This window comes from Ammospiza caudacuta, chromosome 8, assembly GCF_027887145.1.
Source record: "Ammospiza caudacuta isolate bAmmCau1 chromosome 8, bAmmCau1.pri, whole genome shotgun sequence".
NCBI lineage: Eukaryota > Metazoa > Chordata > Aves > Passeriformes > Passerellidae > Ammospiza > Ammospiza caudacuta.
The window spans coordinates 21,663,612-21,687,122 of NC_080600.1; the positions used below are offsets into that span (position 1 = coordinate 21,663,612).

General features: G+C 41.6%; 1 protein-coding gene across 1 annotated transcript in view; it reads right to left on the minus strand.

Annotated features, from left to right (window-relative positions):
- OSBPL6 (oxysterol binding protein like 6) overlaps window positions 1-17,560 on the minus strand; it is a 92,133-nt gene extending 74,573 nt beyond the window's left edge. Inside the window, exon 1 of the mRNA XM_058809120.1 lies at window positions 17,504-17,560. The gene's annotated coding sequence lies outside the window, so the exon portion shown is untranslated. The remainder of the gene's footprint in view (window positions 1-17,503) is intronic.
- Window positions 17,561-23,511: the final 5,951 nt, after the last annotated feature.

Below are 23,511 nucleotides of genomic sequence, written 5' to 3' on the forward strand. Positions count from 1 at the left end.
ATCTCCCTTCTTGCTATTTAAGCTTGAAAATATAAAAAAATAAAACATCAAAGAACATCTTTTCTTAAGAAAATCTTACATATTCCACATTTGCAACAGTTATTTCTGCTTCTGTCTTGTTAGGTTTCTAAATGGAATTGGTGTAAGCAGAGAGTAGAATTATTGCAGATGATACAGTGCAGATAAATTAGATGGTTGCAGGAATTATAAGTGGAGGTTTTTCTGTTGTCTCATGTAGCACACCAAGCATGACATCCATCATCTCCTCCTAGCCTTAAAAATTCTGTAATGCCTACAAAAATGCAGCTCTGTTCTGAGAGCTGCCTGGAAAAAAATATCACTTGACTAATTTCATGTATAAAACCTCATTATGTAGTGATTAAAAAAAGTTTTAAGAGTCAGTCCTAGAAGGATATTTTGAACTGCACTGCACACAAAAGTTCTGCAGCCAGTGCTGAGCTAGCAGCTCTCAGTTATGGCAGGCATCCTAGCAAATATTCCATCCCAATTGGTTCTGTATGATCTGCCACAGTAACAAACTTCTCAGAAATACCAGGAATTTATCAGGGAAGTTGAGAGAGATGACTCATCAGCAGTGACCATACACCACCAAGGAGCTGAGTAAGATGGCAGAGGCTGACTGGAATCTGACTTGAACACCACAGTGACTCACCCAGCCGCTTGACTGGCATATGACAAGGCACTCCAGCATAGGAACACACACAAATAAATAAATTCTAAAAGCCCATAGAGTCTCTTCCCAATTACATCAATAGCAGACATATAGCAAATGTATCCAGAATTCTATTTTAATCTAATAAAAATAATAATACATAGAAATCTTCTGACAAATATGGGGTCAGAAGAATGGAAAATAAGATCACACAGGCTGCATGTAGAGGAGACAATTGAAGAGGAAAATAAAGATTTCTACAATTACAGAATCATAATTTTGTTTTCCAAAAGGAGACCATCATAAATGTATTGTTTAAACACCAGAAATTCTAAGTGTAGGACTTAGAATTTACTGAACCACCCATAAAATATACAGCTTTGCAAAGTATAAAGTAACCAATTTTTGCAGTAAAGACTAAATAAACCCTTTCCTTATTTTTATATACATTTATATTTTTAGTCAAGAGACAAAAATTATAAATCTTTATGTGCACATACCATAAAAGAGATTTTTATTCCAAGGTAGAGAGAAAAAATAAACCTAAACAGTTCAGTAAAATTTATTCTATTCCCTCAATGTTAAGAAAAATATCCTAGGTCTCTCTGCTAATTATTTATAACATTTATACACATCTTCATTTAAAGATATGAAGAATTTTATCTGCAACTACACTTCAAAAATGTACTGTTCTTCTTCTTCATTCAAATAAATAAATAAATATCTCTATTTATATATCCAGAGATGCTTTATGCTGAGGACAGTGTAACCAAACATAATATTTTCATTTATTTTTAAATAGACATAAGAGTAATTTTTTTTTAGCTAGATCCATCCTAAAATTAGCCTCCTAAATCTGCATTTAGCCTTGATTTAGACTTGAAATTTAAATAAGCAACAATTCTCAATGGCAGACTTGAAGCTCTTACAAGAACCCTGCTCCCATTCCCACAGTGGGGTGGGTACTTTATGTGCCTGGTCACTGTAATTGCTTCCAGTTTTATAACCAAGCTTCACAGGGCAAAAAAGGAACCCTAACCAAGTGCAGATCCTCTAAGACAAAAAGACAGGTCCTTTTCAGAGGGATGTTCTGAAAACTTGAGACACAGGACAGGGAAACCTGTATAGGTGCTTTTATGAAGTAGGTTTATCATTTTCTGTTACTTTGGTAGCTGATATTTGTATAAGAAGCTGATGGAGCCATCAAAACTTTACCTTTCCTTCAGAAGATGTTGGTGAGATTACAATATAAAAAAGACAAGAACAGAAGTCAGATACCATGAAAGTAGAAAATAAATTCATGTCAACTATTAAGCTGTTTAGGGAAGGAGATGAGCTTTGCTGTAGCTGGCATTAGAGCTCTGTAACATATAAACCTCTGATTTCTAAACCAAATTGCACATGCACAAGTCCTTTGTCATTGTCACTGCTCACAGTAGCAGCTACATTAAAAGCATCTGATAGAGCACAGTAGCACAGCAACCAGCAAAAATGAGATTTTAATATATGAGACCACACCTCAATGTAACAGATTTTTTTGATGCCATCAAACCATGTTACCGGAGAGGAAAAAATAAAAGCTTTAAAGATTACATCATTCATAATGAAATTACACAGCAGAAAAGGTGTTAAAGTAGAACACAAACACTTCTGGGCAAGGAATATCTTTCTGTAAAAATTGAACAAGCTAGCACCTAAGTGGCAGAAAAAACTGACTCTTAAAGAGACCTCAGGCAGTAAAAATTCAAAAACATGCACCCCACTCAGGAAAAACTCTGAAAGAAAATATTTCATAGAATTGTAGAATGGTTTGCGATGGAAAGGACCTTAAAAATCATCTAGTTTCAGTATTCCTTATTTCCTATTTAGTTTATTTTGTTATTCTCTTCTCAAAGCTTATCTTTTATTTTGAAAGGCTTCCACATAATTCTTCACTGGCTGAAAAAAATAGTCAAGTTCTAAACCTATGAATTGCTCTGAATTTATTATAAAGCTCAAATGCTCTGAACAGATGGAACAAGTATTTCATACAGCACATGAGCTATCCAAAAATTCACAGGCTATATATGTGTAAAACAAGGAAAATTAGGTGGGTTAACAGCAGGAAAGTAGCTAGAGGAGCTCTGTGTGATGTAGAGACGTGACTGTGAGCCCTTTGTCTGGACGGGTGCCAAGGCCTCCCCACAGTTATCCTAGCTGTAAATAGGTAGTCTTCCATTCAAGCTGAGAAGAAAAAAGGCAGACAGATGTGATACCAGCCATATTGCTCCCTTGTGAGCTGTTGGCTGCAAAATACAAGTGGGCCTTAACCACACAGGATCAATGAGCAACTGAATCCAGAGGAGACCTTTGGTAGGTTTTGTTTCGGGGAAACTTACCCAAGTATCAAAGGATCAATAAGTCTGTTGGTTTCTTTATAATTAACAAAAACTAAAACAAATAATAACATCAGAACCTGAAATACAGATTTTTCAGCAAAACAGATTTAACAAATCTCATTAGTTAATGCAGCTTTAATGTAAGAGCAATTACATGCTTGAAAATAAGATATTTCCCATTTTTACCCATTTACAGTGCTCCTCCAGCATTGCCCATATTTTCTTTCTCCCTCATTCCTTTTGTAAATGATTTTATTCTGTTTAAGTGCTTCTTCCACATGGACAATCTTTTCTGCCAGATTTTTTCCACTTCTTTATTCCTATATCCAAAACACAGAGCATCCCCAGCTCTATTTCCACAGGATTCCTTTCTTTGTTCATCTTGCCCTTTTTTTTATCCTCTACTCCTCTGTTTACTCTATGCCTTTGCTTATTTTCTACCACTTCAGCAGAAGAGAGTCCAAAAGCAAAGATGAAAAACAAATGGGAAGCGAAAACATTCCTTTGCTAGCTCACGGTTTGCGCATGGAAGCGTGCCATTTCTGGGAGAACAGTCCAACTGGCATCTCAGCCTTCCCTGTGGCACTGGACAACGGTGTTATGTTGCTCAGGCAACCATTCCTAATTGGCTTTGGGGATGCTGAGAAAACAGGATGGTTTATTTTGCTGGTCTGTCTGAAGGTCACAGGAGCGTGTGGCACTGCACACCGGTTGCTGCCACGGCAAGCGAGGCACCGAAGAACCACATCAGGCAGCCCTGCGAGCACAAACACGCCAATCACACAGAAAAGCCATCCACTCCGCAGCCTCAGTCGTGCAAAACAATGTGTACAACAGTTGTCATACAAGACTACAACAACTACTATGCCAGAGACAATGTTATTCCAGACTCATGCTGAAAGCAAATCTGAATGTTTCTCCTGGCTTGAAAAACTAGAGATAAAAAAGGCGCTATTTAAATGTAACAGTATCCTACAAGAAACAGATTGTCAACAACAGTTTGGCAGGGCACCATGAACATCTTTTAGAAATTGGGAAGAAAAATCTTCAGAATGTAAATGTCTGCTGAAACAAATGAAGATAGAAGCTTTAAGAGCAAGAGCTACTGCCTCAAAGTTCCTCCAGAGGGTTCATCTCAGTATATGTATATTTTGCATCTTAAAAGAAACACACCATATGCTAGGATGACTTTTCTTAACTAGAAAAGTCTGCCTTATATTTTTGGAACAAGCAAGTTTTTCCCTGGGCATGTTTATTGACATGTTTCATAAACCTCAAATCCTTAACTGAAAAAAGAACCTATTTTGGCTGCATGAAAAGCAGATTCTTTTTTAGTTCAGAAACCAAGAGGAGGAAGAAAGGAGAAATTTCAAGTTAAAAATACTTTTAAACATCAAGACACACCAAAACGAACATTTTATTGAAAATGTATTCAGATAAAATTCCATTTTTTCAAAATTTTGTCCCTTTTTCCTTTTATGAAAAATATTTGTTAAACTTAATCCAAATTCAGTAACAAAGGCACAAAATGGAAGCACTTTTCCGAGTACTACAAACCAATAAATTGCACTTCCTAAACCAACAGAGTCACAAATCCTTTTCTGTGGATTCCTGCACTGTCTCTCTGTTTCTGCAGGGCCCACAGGAGGCACAGATCCACCTGAATCTCCCTGGTTTCCCTTGGCCCCAGAGCCATGCAGAAACTTACAGCCTATCCTCTAAGGCTGGCAGAAGGATGGAAAATGACCCAGTTTTTTCTTTTCGTTGTGTTTACTCTGTTTTCACTTTGGTGTCTGCCCTGTACCATGAGCTTTCCCCAGCCCCCATTACTGGATGGGATGTCTGTGGGTTTCTTCAAGCCCACACACATTGCAGCACTCTATAATAAGCACATACACGTGCACATTTAAGGTCTAGGAAGAGACTGGACCAGCTGGGTGAGGGAAACAGGTATTCTGAGCTCCCTGTGACACTTTTCAGTCCAACAGCAGACTTGGAAAGGCTTGGTGAGGGCAGGATGTTGTGCTCCCTGCCCTGAGTTACTGCCAAGGGCAGGACACCAGGCTCAGCGGATTTAATGCGCCACATCCAGCCTGTGCTCATCTTTCATGTCTAGGGGAGGCAAAAAATATTTTCAAACTCATCAGCTGTATTTTTCAAAGGATGCTGTCTTAACTACTTTTTCCCCCACAGACAGTCCCGGGTCCCAAGGCCTGGGAGTAGCTCCCACTATACAGAATAAGAGATAACTGTAGAAATCTTGTACTTGTTTATCCACAACTGGTCATAAAGCTCTCACATACTGTTTGTTTAGCTAGATTTGCATGTACTTGCAACTATTTTTGTCAAAATAACTTTCTTAGCTTCCATTATTTCCACAGTGGGTGGCTCCTTCCATGTGTTTCACCTTTTCAGAAATATTCCCCTATCTGAGGAAAGCACTCCAGTTCTCTAACATAAGCAAGCAGATTTCACCACTGAGAGCACTTGAACAAAACCATCTGAGAGGCCCACATCACAGAAAACTGACTATCAAGATGTGCTGCATCCCAAAACACAGCCACTAGTACTTAACATACAACAAGGTCAACAATGTCCTGCCACTGTCACTCAGGGGTTTTCAACCTCCACAAAACATACTCAGAGGCATTTTCAGGTTCATAATGACACTTTAACATACACAATATAAACAGATATGACAAAACATTGTTATTTAAGCCTGGAGGAAGAGACAAGGGCAGTCACATTTCTCTATTATAAATTATTATGCACTCTGAAACATTAATGAAACAAATTACATTGGTGGACTGCATTCAGAAGATAAATAACAGGAAAATTAAAGACTTGCCCTTACAACTACTTCTATTGGAAGTGTGTTAGTTTTGTGAAAAGCTGCGTGAGCAAACGATGAGCTATAACTTTACTTGCACAAATCTGGTGTTACAAAAAAAAAGGGTAACTCTTGTGAGTTTTTTTCTATTTGCATTCTGTTTTCAATTGTGAGCTAATTTTTGGAAGACACTTCTTGTACAGTATTTAAGGGCAGACCTCAAAGTTTACTGCACACATAGCTCCTCATCTGTCTCAGGAGGGCTCAAGGAGGACACTGCTTGCACCCTTCAAGCTGCAGGACAGAGATATTAGAGACTCATAGGCTCTTGCTGCACTTGTGCATCCCTGATGATTGCCAATAAAACAAGCATTTTTTAAAGACTTGGTACTATACATAAAAGCAGGAATACAGGAAGATGCCCAAAATAAATAAATGCATATTGTAAGCTATCAAAATATTTTAAGAGCCCTTTCATTCTCATATCAAACAGATATTTCATAAAATACACTAGCACCAAAATGAGCAGCATCCTCTAGACATTCTGTACAGACATAGAGTCAAGAGATAAAGCATTTGTGGTCTCTTTTACTTAGACTAAAGGGTGACCTAAAGTAACACTGAGTTAAAGCTAACAAAAAGGCTCCAGCAGTAAGGAGCTGAACATAAATCTGATTGTTTGAATTACTGTCATCATGATTTCTCAGAAGGAAGCAGCTCAGCCTTCACCTGCAATTCTGATAGGACTGATTCTCAACCTGAAAAGGGGGCATTTATCACTGCTGGGTGTACACTCATGCTCAAGACAGGATACCAAAAATTTTCTGTCATGACGACATCTGACTTCACTCACGTAACACAAATCCCTCAGTTGCCAGGATTCCATCCACACCTCCAACTCTGCTGTTAACAACCACCATAAGATTTTATCTGTGATCTTGGCTGAGCCAAGAAGATGTGCTGGCTGACACAAACTCCAGTCAAACTGAGTTCATTAAGTATTCCTCCTCCCTCTGCTCACTGACTTTGACAAATCAGGGAGCACTGTTCCCACACCGAGTTTCTTATTCCCATGTAAGATGGTGACAAATTTGGATTTTCCAGAACATGCTCAACAAAACACGGGCAGAATTCTAGTGATAAACTTGCAAGAATAAAACTGGTGACCAAACTACAAGCGTCCCCTTTTCTCTTTTCAGGAATCATACATTTATGAAACAGATGATTTAGGCACCACCACCAAAGCAGAAAAAAGAATAGAAGGGTTCACTTCATATTTTGCTAGCAATGAAAACCTACATAAAGAATCACAGAATGGTTTGAGTAAAAAGGGACCTTAGAGATCATCAAGGTCCAGCTGTCTGCCATGGGCTGGGCACCTTTCACTAGAGCTGATGGAGCTGCCCAGAGCCCTGTCCAAACTGGCCTTGGACACTGCGAGGGATGGGGCAGCCACAGCTGCTCTGGGCAACCTGTGGCAGGGCCTCACCACCCTCACAGTGAAGGATTTCTTCCTTACATCTGGCCTTAACCCACCCTTTATCAGTTTATTTAACTGCTCCTTGTCCTGCCCCTTTAGGCAAGGACGGGTGCTATAACATCTCCCCGGAGCCTTCCCTTCTCCAGGCTGAACAAACCCCACTCTGCCAGCCTGTCTTCATGGGAGATGTGCTCCAGCCCTCACAACTTGTGTCAGAGGCTCAACTCAAGTCCTCAGGTTTTTCTGAACTTCTAATGCCATACAATTCATGGTTTGAAGTTCAGTATCTCCTTTTTAAGCTTCCTGTTGCCTACTATTTCTTAGTTACCGAAAAAATCTCCTACCATTGTCTGGCAACAACATCTAGGGATAAGAATCGTCCTGTAAAGAATACTTTATGCAAGATTAATGCCAGAAGCATAAACAATAAAATGCTAATAAAATATTAAAAGCCATAAAAGATACCATAACTGTAAAAACAGATATGAAATTTCTCCCTCCGCTCCTTGTTCACAAATTATAAACTCAGGTAAGGACAACTCATATTTGTAAATTCATTAGAATAAAAAGCATTGATTCTGAGTCATCTATCCTTTAGACAGTGAAAATCTATTGCGATATACATAAATGTTATCCCAAAAAGATTTTTATCACCATTCATAGTACTTTTTTTTCATTATCATAAATAAATATATCTTGAGAAAGTTATACCAGAAAACTGAATTAGAGCATTCAAGTTCTACTCAAAAGTGAGACAGCATTTTCCCATTCAAACTTTTCATTAATGTGTATATTGCCACAGGATGAACAAGATACTGAACTTAGACACTTCTTTTTTAAGGCACTTTAGGACAATTTCATACCTCAAAATAGTACAGTTTTTGTTACCCTTGACATTTGTTTTATGGCAATACTGACTTTAAATTTCTGCTGCAATTTCTTTTTCTTCCTTGAGAGGAGAAATCACTCCAGCTGTAAGGACAACAGTAATTTCCTTAAGTAACTCAGTTAATTTTTTCAACATTCTTCAGTCCTTCACAATAGCTGGTAAAGCAGCATTTAGCCAAATATGTGTCAGTAACCTCAGCCAAGATGCCCACAGCCATTTACACAGAAGAGAAACTCCGCTGCTGTATGCAATACCTGTTCCAAAATTAATCAACACCAGAAAATAGCAGTAAAGTAATTCTTGAAAGACTACCAAGCAAATACACTAAGGAAGTACAAAGAACTTGTAAGGTTATTTGCATTACTGCTACATAGTGACACCTGATAAATATGTTTTGGGACAGCTTTCCAATTAAAAATTCTAAAAGGCAGTTTAAAAATGAGGGGAGAAATGCACTGTAGATATTCAGCTGGAAATTGCAGTGCTCTGGAAAAAAAACTTCAAATTTATCCTTATTTTCCCTGATTTTTAACAAGCATCCTGAAACAGGAAAACTGTACCTATTTTGAAAAGCAGGCCTTTGCCCGTGCATTTGGAAAACTCAGGGAGGTCATTTTCCTTTTCTTTTTCCTCTACAGATCCAGGGCAGTGGTCTCCACTTCCCCATCAGACTTCCCCAGTCAGACCCTCAGAAGACAAAAAGCTACACAGAGGAGAAGTCTATAGCAGAAGTTTGAAACCTACAGTCCATTCATTCCCTTCAAATATTTATGGTTTAGCCCTTGAAATTATTTGTAAAATGCCTATTACGTCTCATAATATTTTTGTTTATAAAAATTAAATGTGAGACCAGACCCTCCAAAGCACCAGTACTTAAACAGTGATAAATTTCAGTGACTACAAAGATAACATGAGCCAGCACATTCCCAAGTAAGTAAAAATCTAAGCCATGATAGGGATCATTTTCAGTTTCCTACAAAGTTTAATTTCCTCAAATAAAACATTCACCCTCTTAGCTGAACAAAGGCTTTTAAAACATACACAGTTGCATCATTATTTGATTATTTAATTCATAAGTACAAGCAATGGCTGGCCATGGGAATGACAAGCACTAAGTACAAACTATACAAAATATAAATTAAAACCAGCTGTCTGGGAAGCACACAGAAGTCTGAGAAGACTGGAAGCTTCACATTTCCTCATTTATCTTTTAATGGAAAAAATTGACATTAGCTGAAAAAGTATTGATTTTCTGTGCTGTTACCTGTGGGTAACTAAAGATTTTAAATTCATTTTTGCAGCATACCAAGATTGCTTAAAAAGAAAAATTTCAGAGAGGTCTGCTTGAATTACTTTCTGGGTCCCACAACACATACAGACATTTATTTCTGTTCAGACTTGTCCTCCTAAATGAGAAACCTGCATTTGGAAGTTGCGCCATTATGTTTAAATCTGCTTCAGCACGGCTGAGATGTATAACCCACCTTGACAGAAACACCAACCTAAAGCGCAATAACATTTCACTTGCTGCTATTAAGAAATGGCACCTTACACTGCTTCTAGGCATAAGAGATGGTAGGAAAATAACCCATTTTCCTTGGTATGCTTGCAGTGTGAGCATCCAGGCCTTTTGTTCTCCAAGGTTTGTTCCCTTTTATGCCCCCAGCCCTGGCACTGCCCCCCAAGGGCCTCAGGAGGAGCACACAGGGGTGGCAGCTGGGGGAACAGGCACGGAGCAGCACCAGCCTGGCCCAGGGGACGTGCTTGTGCCACCAGAGGAGCAGGGAGCTGGGCACAGGTCTGCAGCTCCAGGAGCAGAGAGTTAAAGGGGAGTGACCGTGCAGGACAGACAGAGCGAGAAACAGGACAGGAGCTGCGGCGGATGTCTCAGCGCTGGAAAGCCAGAAGGGATGAACACACCCCTGGTGCATTTGGGTTTTAAAAAATTAGGTTTCAAAATAAGTTTGTACTCGTTACATTTCTTTATAAGAAATTAGAGTTCACCCACAAACAGATTTAGCAATGTTGGTGCTTTTCTCAGTGTTATATCACACAGCTATGACACATTTTTCATGGCAAACCACCCAAGAATCAGCCAAGAAAGCAGAACTACGTGTTCCTCAAGATATCTGCAGCCTTAAGAGCGGTTTGTTTCCACTAGTTTCCAAAATGGGAAGGCTGCCATAGATGTTGCAGAATAAAATCTCTGATGTTGCCATACCCCCCACAAGCACACTCAATGTTTCTCAGCACTGAGCGCAGTGCCCACAACCAGACAAAGCAAAACACAAAACAAAAACATCATTTTTAACTATGTTCATTACCTTTGAACTTATGCAATGGCATTAAAAAAAAAAACCCTTCTTTCTTATGAGATACTGCCTTTTTTCTATAGAGATCTACGAGCCTAATATACATCAATCACAACCTCAATAGTTCTGGTTCAGTGTATGTAAACCCCTTTACCTGGTGTTAGCTAGAGCTGCTCCCCTTAGGGGAAATTCACCATGTTTATCAAGTTATTATTATTATTATCTACCTGCATTTTACACAGCATTATTCCTTACTCCATCTTTGAAATTATTTTTACTGATTTACTACAAAAAGATATGAAAAAGAATGAAGAAAATGTAGAAGATTCTAAAGTCAATGGATTCATACTTTACAAAAGAATTCTGTGTAACTTTAAAATAATTCAAATAGTCAATAATATATAGAATAGTAAAGAGATACAGCACAGGTTTATGACTGGTATTTGACAGCTTTACACAAAATGATTGAGCTAAAGTGCTCACAAAGTTAAGAAGAAAGCACAAAACCTGAAAACACAGAATAAATCTTTAAAAATGCTGAAGAACATTGAGGGGCAAATCTAATTATGAATATATCAGAAGGTAATTTCACCAGAAATACCATAAGGTGGCAGGGAATGATAGTATCTGTGTGCCTTTGCCCCACAGGCAGCAGCCAAGGGCCAGAACAGCTCTGAGCTGGGCAGGCAGCAGGAATCAGAGCTGGAGGCAACAATCCATCCATCCATCCATCCATCCATCCATCCATCCATCCATCCATCCATCCATCCATCCATCCATCCATCCCTGCCCCGTGCTGCCCTCATACAGAGCAACATTCCAGCTATCAGAATATGCTCCTGTCAGAGAGGACAAGTGGGTGTTTGGCTCTGCAAAGGTCATAGAGCTGGGAGGAAAATGAGGCACTCAGCAGGGCTCAAAACATCAGGAGAACCATGAGCAGGGATCTGGTACACAGCCTCTGCAGAACTGGGCTGGGCATCTCAGCTGGAAACCCAAACCCAATGGTATTAAGAAAAATATCACAGCTTTAGGAAAGGCCACATGATTACAACTGGCTGTTTTACCTGAACCTACTCCTTCTGGATTGATGTTACATTGTTTTGGCCAAAACACTATGAAAACCCAAATAAATTCATTAATAGGAATTCATTCATTTTAAAGGCAAAAAAATCTGACACCCTCTCGTCTTCTGAATGTAGATTTGCAGCAGGCAGACAGACACACAGCAGCTGTGATGGAAAGGGTAGGAGCTATGAACCCAAGCTGCCATGTCATTGCTACATTTCAGGGCATCTGCAGATCCAACCACAACCTTTGCATCACCAGAAATGGCAATTCAAAAGCATATCACAGATTACTTCTGTTTCTTTCCCTTAAACTCACAGATACTGCACAACCCCGTGGAGCTACTGGGGAGTCCTGTAAGGCTCTCAAGGGCTGGTCAGCTGGGCTAATTCTAACCCTCCTTTCTGACTTGGTTTGAGGCCTTCCCCAATAATCCTCAATACACATCAAAAGAAAGAACAACCATTATTGTCTTAATTAGAGACAGAAGCCACTCTTGTTATTAATTGCAAGCTCTGTCACAAAACAGTATTTATGGTGAATGGGCAAGAGGCAGAGTATGCAGCTACTAGAAAAAATACCTTGTTTGGGTTTTTTAAAGATTATTTTGCATTGCAAATAATAATTGCATTGCCTTGCCTGTCACTGAATTGCATACTGCAAACTGACCATGGGTTTTGTATGTAGGCTACACTACCAATTATTAGGAGAACCAAGAAAAGCTCACTCAGTGGAACAGCATGTAATTCACATTTAGCTTTCCACAGCATATTTGCACACCCACACAATATAGGTCACAGTTAGGGAGAGTTAGAGAACTCCTTTTTTTTCCCTTCAGTCAGAGAATGCATTATTTTTGCCCATGATTTCGTCACTCAGAAATATTACACCAGGTAGTAACTGTGACCTGCCCAATACTTCCTGGAAGTTACACACAGAGTTGTCAGGCACAGGTGAATGTGGAAAGACAACTTGTATTTAACTGACAGGAAGGGGTAGGGGGGAAAGGAGATGGATTTTTGTATTCTTCAGTCATTACATAGAATGAAAAATAATTTGTCGGCTACAGACAGACTCATCTTCTGACTGCTCTACAGCTCTATTTCACATCATCCCTTATCCTTTTGTTTTTGACAAGCACCTTCTGAAACTTATTCTCCAGAAACAGAATAAATTCCAGAAGCATGGACTTGCACAGAAAAGCACCATAATTACTTACCAGAGGGATGTATATGTCATGTTCACACTGGGGTCAGAGGGATTCACGATGACTCAACACCAACTGCCGCTGTTTCGGATCTCAGCAAGCTGCTTTATGTTGAAGCTGCTTCCTTTTAACTAAGCATGATTTCCACCATTAGCCACCACTTTCTCACCCAGCTGACCCACTCTACTCTGAAAGAAACATTTGTCACTGAACTAACCACTCCAGCTTCCCATTTTCAAGATGAAAGTCCCTTTATCTAGTCCATTTCTTGCCATTTCTGTAGCTCTCCATCAATGATTCTGCCTTTCCATTTTCCCTAGATCTATCCTTACCATGTGACAACACAGCTAACTGGCTCCCTAAATACCAGCTGCTTTTCTTTTATAAGTTGCTCTCCACCATTTTCCCTGAAAATAAATTAATTAAAGAAACTTTTATCTTGTGGCTAAAATCTCAAAAATTGCAATCTAGGAAGATGAGCCACAGTTTCTCTAGGTTAATTTCTCTCCCACTTCTCCTATAACATTGCCATTTCTTTCCAAACAAGGCTGAATTTGATTTTCAAAGGCAGAAAGGAAGAAAGAGTTAAACACTGCTTTCCTGAAAAAAGATCAAAAAGATGCCACATATTCCTGAGAAGGTCATCTATAAAAATCCTAATAAAGTACAAATGGGAGCAAGAGTGCACCTGCAATCCCACTGCAGATGCAGGCTGACCACACACAGGACAGACACAGTAAAGGCAGAGAGGAAACAAGAAGAAGAATCACCAGCCTGGAACCATTCCTGTAGGATGTTAACAGAAACTCCTCTTGACCTAAATTCCATTTAACATCACCTTATCCATACTGGGTTTGTCACAGGAGAAGAGGTTGGGGTAGCAACAAGAATTGAGAGACATCATTGCATCACATAATATGAATAAAATAAAGTCAAGTTATATTAATCAGGATGAGTGTGGCATTTCTATCCCAGCCTGTCTACCCCGTGATACACAAAAATCAAGAGCCAGGTGATGCTGCCACAAGAGACCCTGAGGAACAGAATGCTCACTCCAGCTGCTCAATGTGTCCAAGTGGCCTGGACCTCACACCAAGCTGTTCCCTTCCCAGTGGCATGGCCCAGGCTTCCCCACACCTGGAGCTACTGCTTAAATTTCTTTCTCATTTATTTATTATTTAGCCCTTTCTGATTTTAACTGTCAGCATGAGCCATGAAAGTCTCACCAATTCCACTGCCCATATCTAAGGTCAATCAGCACCAACATTTCTGTAACTCTTTAGACTCCCACTGCAAACATTTTGCAAGAAGCAGGAACTGCTACAGAGCAAAGCCCTTCTATTGCCTTTCATTTTCCAGGATTGATCAGGTCAGCCGCTGCTGGGCAGATGCAGCCAAGGCCTCCTCGAGCAGGCAGGCCTCGCTCCATGGCACAGGTTTCATACAGACTCTTCTTTGGGCAACCTGAGCTCGTTAGATTTTCTGTTGAGAAATGTTTCAGTTCATCATCTGAAAAAGTGTATCACATTCCAAGATAAGGTTTCTTGAAATCGATCTTTAGATCATTCTCAGACAAATGTTACCTACTTTGGGTTGACTTGTTTTCATAACAAAGCAGTCCCAGATCTATGCTCTACTCTGCTGATGTAAAGGATCCAATTCCTCATTTTAACACCTCTGCATCCTTCACAACCATACTGTGCCTTTTGCTTGCTTCCTTCAACACCTACGCTGATATGGCAAATTCAACACACAAACACACACACATACACACAACCCAAAAAGAGTAAGCATTTACTTTAGTATTCCACTGTGAAGGATTTTTTTAATCTCATTAAACTTTGCTTATGAAAGAAACACAAGCCTGAAGGAAATTCTTGAAGAAATTAATTTTTGAAGTCTAATTACCCAGAGTAACATTTCCCATGAAAATTATCTACAGAAACCACTGCCTTTTCCCATACCAGGATAGTCAAAAGCTTCCAAACCAGAAAACATTTAGTTACAAGGAAAAGAAAACAAAAAACAAACTCCCAAAAATCTCTAGGAACTGTTTGAATTGTTCAGTGTTTTTAAAAAATATTAAAAAATACAGGAGTAATGTACAAGTATTTGCTGCCATATACATGAGGCAGAGGGGCTAATTAAATAATTAGGACAGGCTCATTTTATACATACACAAACATTAAAAATATAAACACACACATGTTTAGCAGCAAAGGGCTGGCAGTTCCTTCCTGTCTCCCACTGCAGGGACAGCAGGTTCTCCAGCATGGCACAGGCACAGAAGGCTGACCAAAGTCCCTTAAGAAATACAGCCCTCCTGAGACAAAGCCCCATGGTAAAGAAGCATACATTCCCAGGGAAAAGCCCTTGCTGATATCCCATGTGCTGGCAAGAACAAGAGCAAAATCATTCACTCCCACCACACTAAGAAGCCCATCGTTAGGCTGTGGCTCAGCTGAAATGTACAGCAGCCAGGGGTACACACACACACACAGAGTCACACACACCTGGGCCGCAGGAATACAGGAAGATGTAGCATGAACACTCTCTGCTCATCCCCAGAGTGGACTGGAGAAAGAGGTGGCAAAGGAGAGCAGTCTCATGCCTGCCACCATTTACAATAGAGCAGGAGGCCAGGGACTGCCCTGTCACACCAGTCACAGAGCTTTAACTTCCCACAGCCATGGCAGCTTTGTAATAATGTAATATTTAATATATAGTTAATGTAATAACGTCCAAATCGCTTCTCAGATGCAGAGCAACTCTGACACCTGTCAGTAAAGCTCTGCTTCTGATGGCTGTACAAAAACACATCTGAGCACATAAAATTACAGAGTACAGCCCTTCAACCAGCACTTGGAAAAAACCCCACATGTATTCCTACAAGTATATGCAAACCAGTGTTCACATCACAGACATTTATGAATGAGCTCCCAGAATGGGCTAAGAGCAAAAATATCCCAGTAATAAGCAAGGCTGCAGCCAAGGCCCCCCACAGTACAGCTCTAAGTTCTCTGGAGGATCTGGGAGAGCAACGGCAAATTAATGGGAAGTGGAATAAGCATGCTTGATGAACTACAGTACAACAAGGGGTGCTTCTTTCAGCCTTCAGCAGCAAGGGGAAATGTTTATGGAATCTTCAGCAACAAACCCTCCAATACCATTTTCCAGATATACATCCCGCCATGTACTTGGAAAGAAAACGTTGTTTAAATATAAAACTGTTACAGTTTTCAAATAATCAGTGTTGTACACATCTCTGGTAATTTATCTAAGGTGGAGAGAAAAGATAAAGTAGTCTCCTTGTGTAGTTTTTAAACAAAAAGAAAAGAAATGAGTATTTATTACATATACATGAAAATGCTTCACTAAACATATAAGATCCATAACAATGACATCTGTTTAACCTCTAAAGGTCAAGGTCATGTCATTTACACCAAGATAAAAAGTCTAATTATAGTATCTACAGCTGTATGGGCAAAGGCTGGTTATTAGAAAAGAACTATTATAAACCAAACACAATTACACTGTAGAGAAACCATTAGATACTTGATGAGATTTTAATCTTTGAGCTGGTATCATTCTGCAAGTTAATCACCTAGAGAACAGAAAATCTGTTAGGAATGCAATTAAATGTACTAGTTCCATTAAAATTGAGCTGATATAGTTAATTGTAGTCCTAAAATAGCAATTTCCTCACACCTTCACTAAGCAATTTTTTTCATCTACTGAGTAATAGTCTATTTAAGGAACACTTTTCACTTAAACTCTCAAATAAGATTTGTGAATACTTTTGTTCTCTCACGCTACCCCATACAAGTTGCACTGACGTTTGTTATTTGACCTTGGCTTCCTAATTTGCTCTGAGAAGTCCAGCAAGGTCTTTTGTTTCAGTTAGTCTGAGTCCATGGTACCTGCATTGCTGAAGCTTTCGGGAAGAAAATCACCAGTGTATCCTCCCAGCACACGACAGCAATTAGAACCTGACATGAAATGACGAGCCAATGGCAAAGCTCACGTCATACAGTCATTTTAGGCATCAGCACTTTGGGCGAACACATGATTTCTAAACATCAATTTCAATGAATGCATCTTCAAAGTACTTGGAAGGGATTTGCAGCCCTGCTAGCAAATGGGGAACACAGGCCATTCCTGCCTTTTTTGGAGAAACAGAACGAAAGCAAAAAGGTATCCTAAGAGCGCATCAACTTGGCAATAGCTAATCTGCAACTGCACCTCACAGACCACACAGTTTATTGGAGCATTTTAAATTGCTCTGCAGGGAAGGGCGAAAAAATCACGACTTCGGGGAGCGCCAGGGAAGCCGGGGCTGTCACCGGCGCATCTCTGCGCGGATGCCGTTACGTAACCCCGGCCCGGCCCGGCCCGGCCCCCCCGGTCCGGATGCTCCGGCTGCGCCCCGGGGCCGCAGAGCCACGGCCGGGCCCCAGCCCCAGCCCCGGCCCCGGCCCCGGCCCCGGCCCCGGCCCCGCCGCGCCCCGGCCGCTCCCGCCCTCCCCAGCGGCCCCGCCGCGGCACCGGCAGCGCCCGCCGAGCCCGGCTCCGCCGCCGCCCGCCCCGGGACTCCCCGCACAGGCCCGGCCCGTCCCGCCGCTCCGGGCCCACACCCGCGCCCCCAGCGCCGCCGCTCCGCGCCCACCTCCTGGCCTGGATCCGCGGCGCATCCCCGCTGCGGCCCGGGAGGCTGCGCCCCGCCGCTCCCGCTCCCTCCCTCCGTCAGGCGGGCGGGCGGGGAGCTGCGGCGGGAGGGAGGGAAGGAGGGAGGGGGCGGGCAGCCGCAGCCCCGCCGCGCCGCCCCCCGCCCCCGCCCGCCGGCCAAGGTGCCCTCGGCCGGCCGTACCCACCTGCGGCAGCGTCCCGGGCCCGGGCACAGGTGCGGCACCGCGCTGAGGAGGGGCTGGGGCTGGGGCAGCGATGCTCCGCCGAGCGCGGCTGCGGCCCTCTGCGCGCAGCGGCGGGGCGGCGCCGGGCTCGGCTCGGCTCGGCACGGCTCGGCACCTCGCCGTCCCTCCCGCAGCCGGCCCCGGTGCGCCCAGCAAAGCCCCGAGTCGGGGTGCTGCCGGCGTGACGGAGACAGCGGGCGGCGGCGGGGACCGCGTAACGGGCCTGGGTCATGACATCGTGTCTGGAATTGCACGGGAAAGCACGTGCCGCCCTGGAGCACAGGGATCTCCGTGCCGGGGCGGGAGCGCGGTGCCACACAAAGGGGTGCCGCCGGGGACAGCGCTCTCGGCAGCAGCCTAAGCGCCTTTCCCACCCAGGCTTGGTGACACAAGCACGACACCCAGCCTTGCACCGTCACCCTCCCGCAGTGGTCACTGCGTTAGCCGATCAATCTTTGTCAGCTGATAATGGGAGGTTGTAAAAAAACACATTACATGCGCCAGAAAGCTGCCGTAGAAATTACTCTTCTGATTTAATTTGTATTAGGTTCTTGGGGGTTGTTTTGCTTTGGTCGGTTGGATTTTTGGGGACGGGAATTGCTTTTTTTCCCCTGTAGATCCTCCATCACAGCTTTTTCAACATCCTTGATAGCTTAAGCACACCTTTGGAAAGGGGAAGCTGGACTGTCTTGTGTAGAGAAGCCATGGAGCGGAACAGGTCACCCTGCTGCGGAGCAGGCAGGTTGCAGACTCATCGGTCTGGTTGTGACACGCCTCCGGCACCCCGGTCACTCCCTGTCCTCCCCTGGGCTGCACCTCCTGCCCTCCAGAGGCGGCTCTGAGGCCTCTCTTGGCAAACTGTACTCAGACTACTTACATCCCCCACCTCAGCCCTGCTCTCTGTTCACAGTAACAAGATTGGAAATAGATGTTGTCGTCCAAGAAAATCAATTTAAATCCCTGGAGAACCGGATGCCACCGCCAGCAAATTTCAATAAGAGAATGGGAAAAAGGGCAAATACTGCAGAAAAAAGTAGATTTACAGAATTCTATAAATTATTGAACCTACACTAGTCATTAGGCAAAGACAGGCTGTGTGATGCTGATTTATGTTTTTCCTATTTCTCAAACTGGCAGCTGCAGATTTGGGAGCATCATTGTGCAACAAAGGGCATCCTGGCATAAAAAGCCATTGTCATTTTCCTATTAAAGCAGAGACCTCCATAGAAGGATCCCTTGACACAGTATTTTTGGTGTAACTTCTCAGATAAGCTTCTTGGAAAAAAAATTTATTCTTTCAGCTGAACCTGAAAGTGTCATTTTCAATGTGGTTGAATAAAGCTAGGACATTCATTAAGTAACACTTCTTTTTTTTTTCTTTTTGGTATTCAGTTTCCAAGAGCCGGAGGAGGAAAAATGCTAAGCAGGACTTTGGTGAGTGTCAGAGTAAGTTTTCATGTAAAATCCATAGAAATATTAAGCATGAAGCCACATACCTTATAAGACACATTTAAGATTGGATTATTAGAGCGCAATGCCTCTCCCCAAGCTAAGGTGCAAACAAGGCAATGTGCCGATGTCAGTAGTACATTGGATTTTATTTACCAGTAAATGGCTGGGACAGTGGGGTGGGAGAGTGAGAAAAATAGGAAAAAGGAAGCAGGGGGTGTCGGGAGGGAAGAGAATGACAGAGGGACATCACTGTGATAGAAAGATATCACCACCCGTGGATCCAGACAGCATCCTGTTACTCCTTTTCTGGTCTTCTCCATTGGAGGGGTGCCATGAAATGTAGAGTTCAATGGGTTAACACCTTCAGGTGTCCAAGGGAATGCCCAAGCACCACCCCTCCATGGGAAGAGATGTTTTACACTGTCTTTTGGTACACTGGATCTGTTGCCAGGTGGTGGTGGAATGCCTCAGAAATGAGTCTGAGGGTGCTTTGGGGGTCTTTAATGGCTTACACATGAAGCTGCCTCTGACATCAGCAAAGTCAAGCCAGTTATGCCCCATCACAAGGGATGCATGTGTGTGAATGTTAATGTCCCTTGTGGATGTGATCTGCCCCGAGGAGGGGAGGTGGCAATGTCACAACTGGGCCAGTTGCATGCTGGACAACAATTGGCATGATAAAAACACGATCCCTTCTCTGGAGGGTCTGCTTGTTATCCGACTCAAAGCTCAGCTTGCAGCCTCCAAGGGTGGGTGTTCATTCCCTCTGTCTCATGTGGAGCAGAGGCTCCACCAGCACATCCCCAAAACCTCTCCCCATCCACCCTGGCCACGGAAGGAAGAGTGCAAACCCTGCCTCAGAGTCTGTGGCTGCAGCTCCCCCTGCCAGACCCAGCCAGAGCTGATGTTCCAGCACAGCTGCTCAGCTGCTTTCCTTGTGGATTCACTCTTCTTCCCCAGCCTTGGTGACTTCTCCTTAGGCCTGAGATTAACTGGACAATAGTACCACCTTTATCTTATGTCAAGTTCCCATCAGGTATCTTAACTCACAGTTCAGTTTCCCAGATTCAGGCAGCGTGGGCTTCCTGCAGCTTCTTTAGAGACTTTGCCCATAGTGGGCAAAGTCCTTTGATGACCATAACAGTGATTTTTAAGTGTCTTGGAAACAATAATATCAGTAATGTAGTAACTGATTTTTCTTCTAAAAGAAATAAATAACAGGGCAGGGAGGCAGAGGTGTCTTAAGGTTCATTCAAAAACACCATTTCAGACAAGAGGTTATTCAACCTCTGTGACCTGAAAGAAATTCCAGAAAACTGTACTGTTAATTATCTCACTTGTTTCTGAACAATTTATTCTTTAATACTCGCTTAATGATCTTGATACCAAATTCTTAAGTGTCTATTCTGCAGAGGAGTTTGGATTTTTTTCACTCATTTGCCTATACTTAGACCAAAGGGAAACAAACATGTAGAAGGGCAGTTTAAATTTTTTAAAATAACACAGTTACATTACATAGATGGTAAACAAAGATGGATGACAAAGTGCCATGTATACACACAGATATCCTCATCTTCTAAGGTCTTAACTGATAGAACTTATATAGAACGTATAGTTCTTAATAGAACTGATTCTTAGATAACTGTAATCATTCCCATTTTTTACATCAGGCAACAGGGAATTTTACTAAATAGAAAATGAAACCTTTGCTTACCAGCCGTATGCTGAGGATAAGCAGATCTATGGACATTGGAAATATTTACTTACAGAACTGTAAGAAAATACTTTTATTTTCTCCTGTAATAAGCAATATTGTTGTTTCATTGCTGTCATTTATTGTTAGGGCGGTGTGTGTTTGGCCAAACAGTACCCTTAGTCAAGGCATAGATAAGAGACACATTTTTAAAAAAGATTTTTGTAAATTACACCTTGCATTTTTGCCAATTCATTGAATTATGAAAATCTGCGAGAGTACAGTAGTAATAATAAGTGAATGGAAGTACTTTAAAGAAAAAGCATGAAGTAGAGCACCAAAGAACATTTAGGAGTGCGTGATAATAAACGAGGCAGAGGGAGACCTTGGGAGGCAGGCTCATGGCAGGCAGAAGCTGTGCAAAGAAAAGGCAGGCACCAGCTGATGGAAACTGGATGTGCCCCAGATTAGGGGAGTGCCATAGGAGTGAAGAGCCATCTCCAGGAATCAGAAAGCACAGCTGCCAGTAGGATCCAGTAACCAGATCAACATCCCCTTTTTTGACAGATACTGACCACCCAGCACAACCTTATTTACTTTCCTCTCTGAGCCCTGTTTAGGACTGAATTGCTTAGAATACTTCTAGATGAGCACTGTTACACCTCAATAGCCTAAAATTACTTGTGTGAAAAGTTTCCTGATGATGCAAAATTACTCAAGGTAGGCAAAATGAAAACTGACTCTAAGCAGCTGTAGAAAGATCTGACAATAGTGAGCAATAGGGCAATGAGACAGTGGCTGAAAGTCTGTCAATAACTAGGAACTAATGTAAACAACCCTAATGAATATAATGAAAGTAATGAAAATAACCCTTACTAAACTTACATAATTATGGGCTATAAATTAGCCTTTATTACTTGGAGTCATTGTGAGTAGTTTTCTGCAAACACTGGTTTGCTGCTCAGCAGTAGTCCAAAAGGCAAACAGTGTTAGAAATTGCTTCAAAAGCAGCAGAAAACAAAGTAGGAAAGCTCATTACAACCTTGCATAAATGTCTTTGCACTTGAGTGCTGTGTTCCAGTTCCTTTATATGATAATGTGAAACTAGTAAATGCATGTATGCAAGTGAAAAAATATATGCAGAGGTATGGGAGTGCATCTGTGTGAGGAGATAATTCTAGCTGAAGAGCAGACTGAGAAAGGATTGCCTTTTGATCTATAAAATTCCCAGATACACAGGAGGCTGACAGGAAGCAATCACGTGCTGGTTTTTATCACACAAGACTTTGGGAAGACTCAGTAAAAGATCAGGCAGAGGGTTTAAAACAACAGCTGGGAAAAAAAATTTCATACACTTATTAAATTAGAGTTCTATTTAGAACATCCCTATTACATAAAAGAAACCAGAAAAACAAACCTGAAATGCAGTTTGTCAGAACTCCAGGAATCTCTGAAGACAAACATGATAAATCAGCTGGAGTGTTCAATCTCACATAAACAAACTCTGTATGGTTGATAGTATAGTTAACTATATCCACTCAAAAATAACACAAAGTTTGTTTCATACTTGATTTTGGCAGTGGTTAGCAGTCCCAATACTCATTTTCAGCACAATGTATGGTTTCTTTACTGCTCAGAGTGCAAAACCAAAGCAGTTTAAACACTTTGAACTATACATTTTAAACAGAGAAAAAAATCTCTGGTTAGAAGTGTTGTAACTATAATCCTTATAACCCTGCTGGCTACTACCAGCCCTCTGCTTTCTATTCTAGACTCAGTTCTTTCAAGCTTCAGTATTTAAAGGACTTGTTCTTAGTACCTCCACTAGAATAGCTTTCAAAGGGTCACAGTGGTACAGTTTCCTCTGCACTCCCTGGGAACTACCTAAAAATTTATTTTTCCAAAGCAACAGCTTCAAAGTTTCAGAGGGTCTCCAGGATAAAATTCCAAGAATGCTGTTATGTATGGGCATCGAGGCCATTTTTGGATCCTTGGCCTTTAAACAGGCAAAGGGTAAAACCCAGTGACAGCTGTTTATGGATAACCCATGTCTAAAATTCTGGCCATAATTTTAAGTAGCTTACTTGGTATGCTACCACACAGAAGAAAGGCAGCAAATTTTCATGTCCCCAGCATTATTATAAGAAGTGAATTCAGAATAGAAGTGAATTTTGTAGACTTGATAAAAATTTAAAAATATCAGTGGGTCAAAACACACACTGCATGTATTCACACGTCATTGCCTTTGATTTTGTTTTGCTGATTCAACATAACTTCCCTCCTGCTATCCTTAGCTATAACAGACACATAAGAAAGGGGATTTAGTGTGCCCAGCATGAAGATAAATCAGCATTCCAATACTTAAAATAACTTTCAGCCATCTTGCAATTTTATTTGTGAAGCTGCTTATAATTTGAAGTTTAGAAAATATTTTGAGCATATATTTGCATTTTCAATAGTTTTTATGTACACATACTCTGCTCTGTTAACACTGCCCTGTATCTTTTAAAATGGCATCTGAAAAATTTACTCACTATCACTTTCCAAAGACAGATCTTGGCCAGAAGAGCTGGAAGAATTCCCAGTGAAACTTCTGTACTCCCAAGCTCAGAATTTGTA